We start from the raw sequence: 3,405 nt of genomic DNA, 5'->3' as shown, positions 1-3,405 counted from the left end.
CTCCCTCAGCTATTGGATTTTTAATTTCTGTACATCTCTGTTGCTAATCATCTGCTAATAGTCAAATTTTTAACAGTGTGATTTCGCTAAAAGCTATTAATTTTTTCCTATATGGGCCTGTAATCAATTTCAGACATCCTGGATCACGGCCCTTTGACCAGGACGTCGATCGTTTTCCGTCCCTAAAATCGTTTCGGTTGACGCGAAGGGTTGTACAATCGTAGCCCTTGCTTTTTGTCAGTAATATTATTATTATTAAATGCTGTGTGTCTGCATTTCTTAAGTAACTTCGTTGCTGTTTCGAATTTACTCCCGGATATTCAATCACTTTACAGTAATTTACTTCTCGTGTATTTTGAAACTTTTGGTTAAAGTTACTATTTTCATGACCTGTATCTTCCTGATTTGGACTATTGTTTTTATTGTTCATGGTATCTAAATTTTCCACAAATGATAACAACTCGTTTCTAGTAGCCCAACCCTAGTACAGACTTTCTTTATGTACATAATAGTGTAGCCATCACACTAACACTTTAGCTAAATTAACTTCGTCCAGTGGGTTATCTAAATATTTATATTGTGTTAAATGCCACTCAATGTGCTTTTTAAAACTTCCCCAGAAACTATCGTAATGCTTTGGATCGAATAATTCTCAAGTTAATTACATTTTTATCAGTTGTGACCAGTATTTAGGTCTAAATTTATTTTGAAAATCCTTCCACGAAGTAAATTCTTCTGAGTGAGCTTTTCCCCCACCCCCTCAGCAGTATCCCCTTTTAGACGACGTATTGCAAAATCTATTTTCCGAGATTTATCCCCTTTTTGCGGTAAATATCGCGAAAACACTCTTAAGGAGTGTTCTGTGTGTACATATCCGTCAGGTTTAAACTTTGGGAAACGCTTCTATACGTTAATGCTACAGCCTAATTTTAGTTCTTATAATAAAGTATTTGTATTTCCCTCTATACTTTATGCTATTTCTTGTCTCGTTTCAGCTAACTCATCCCACAACTGTTTAAATTCGTTATTTGGATGAATTACTTCACCACCTAAAATCTGTACACTAGAGTTCTTGCATTTCCTTGAAATTTTTGATCTACGAAGCTCTGTACGTTTCCCTACTAACGTAAGGATTTCATACAGAGAAACGGAATCTCCGTTCTCGTTCCTTTGCTCTAAAATTTCAATACGATTTTGCACGTCTGAGATCTGATTCTTTACAAGTTTACACTCCTTTACTTCAAATTCTCGCAAACTATCTACATAAGTATGAATTTCCCTAATATTATTTCGAATTTCGCTACGTACTAGATCGCACTGTTGAAGCATTTCAGTATGAATTTTTTTTAATTAATTTATGATGTAGTGTATTCGCTAAAGGCTCCTCCAAATGCTCAAATTTCTCATCCAACCCAACAAATTTCTCATTGTTAGGAACCTCCTCCTCCTTATTATTAATCTCTTAACATTCATTTTGCATCTTATTATTACTTTAAAAGTTTGTATCTGCTTAGTAAATTCATCGATTTTTTCCGAAATTATTTCTAAATTGGTTTCCCCTGGCGTGATCATCTTTTCCGCGACGGCAGGGATAAACAAATATTTTATTTCTCAACTCAACACGCTTATTGTCTATATAGACGTTTTTAATTTTAAAATTAATTGTATTCTACACTTGCCTTAGTGTATCACAATCAACTCATCCAACTTTTTAAATTGGTCGCAAGCACAGCTCACTGTTAACTTTATACTGCGTGCTGCCGACGGACTGCGTGTAGGCTGCAGTGTGCCGACGAGTGCGTGTCCGCTGCAATCTTTTGACGACTGTGTAGTGTCGTTGGGAGAATACTGGTTCGTTTCTCCCCAACAGAGTTCTTCATTCTTTATCACTCAGTTTCATTACTCGTTTCTGATTCAGTTTGTCATGTGTATTTATAAAACCTCTTGTTATTCTTTTTCCGTTGCCCTTGGCAACGTGTTCTCTCCTTCGCGCTTTCTTATGAAATTTTCTTGACATTTAGCTTTTTCGTTACACTTTATCTGTCTTTTAGCTATTAAGGTAGGCATTTGAAGTGTTTCAGTTTGGCTTGAGCTGTATGATGGTTTGTTAAACTTCACCTCATGCACGATACACTTAAATAAGTTTCCACCTGAACCCTCCTTTTATACAGAATGAATGTCCAGCTACTCTGTGCCCTGAATCTGTGTGCCTACTTCCTCCTACTTGCCTCGGATTTCTCCTCCTTAGAGGGTGCAGAAAAGTCTGCTGAAAATTAACTTCTCGTTCACCTTCTTATATTATCTTCCTCTCTGTACTACGTACGTAACAGATCTGACTTTCAACTTGATAATTAACGATTATAATACATTTATTATATTTGACATTTCACGTTCTTATATTTCATGGAGTTCTTTCTTCCGCACCACACGCTCCATCTCCACATGAGCAGGTAGGGTCGTCTGACTGCCATCCACTTCCGTACAGTCACTGAATCGTTAGAGCTCTGTAATCAATACCCAAGATTTGAAACACCTCCCAACAGTGGAGTGCTCACAACTTATCGACTACTCTCAGGAAGCGATACCTCTCACTCAAGGAATGGGATGTATCATTACAATATTTAATGTCTCCCTTTCCTTCATTTGCTACGAGTTCAACACTTTTGCAGGTATGAAACTGACATACGTACTCTTTTAGCAATGTAGATTGCTACTACACCACTTGTCTAATATTATCGGGTAGATCGACATTTAATAAACTTCTTAAGACAGTTATTCCTAGAGGATAATTTTATATTCATGTGTATTAACTAACTGCTCCCGAACAGGTTATGGAGGCCCAAAGGTACCGACCGGCCGCCGTGTCGTCCTCAGGCCATAGGTGTCACTGGATGCGGATATGGAGGGGCATGTGGTCAGCACACCACTCTCCCGGCCGTATGTCAGTTTCCGAGACCTGAGCCGCTATTTCTCAAACAAGTAGCTCCTCAGTTCGCCTGACATGGGCTGAGTGCACCCCGATTGCCAACAGCGCTCGGCAGACCGGATGGTTACCCATCCAACTTCTAGCCCAGCCCGACAGCGCTTAACTTTGGTGATCCGACGGGAACCGGTGTTAGCACTGCGGCAAGGCCGTTGGCGTATTCATATGTATAGTAGTTCCAAATTCCAATGGTTCAAATGGCTCTGAGCACTATGGGACTTAACATCTCAGGTCATCAGTCCCCTAGAACTTAAGAACTACTTAAACCTAACTAACCTAAGGACATCACACACATCCATGCCCGAGGCAGGATTCAAACCTGCGAGCGTAGCGGTCGCGCGGTCCCAGACTAAACCGCCTAGAACCGTTCGGCCACCAGCGGCCGGCGGTTCCAAATTAGTGGCCTTTTTTTTTGTGTATGT

The 3,405-nt window shown here is 39.7% G+C and overlaps 1 pseudogene; it reads right to left on the bottom strand.

Annotated features, from left to right (window-relative positions):
• Nucleotides 1-3,022: 3,022 nt before the first annotated feature.
• Nucleotides 3,023-3,140, bottom strand: LOC126337528 (5S ribosomal RNA; annotated as a pseudogene).
• Nucleotides 3,141-3,405: the final 265 nt, after the last annotated feature.

This window comes from Schistocerca gregaria, chromosome 2 (genome assembly GCF_023897955.1).
Source record: "Schistocerca gregaria isolate iqSchGreg1 chromosome 2, iqSchGreg1.2, whole genome shotgun sequence".
Classification (NCBI taxonomy): Eukaryota; Metazoa; Arthropoda; class Insecta; order Orthoptera; family Acrididae; genus Schistocerca; species Schistocerca gregaria.
Note: the sequence above shows the minus strand (reverse complement) of the source record. Positions and strands in the feature narration are given on the sequence as shown.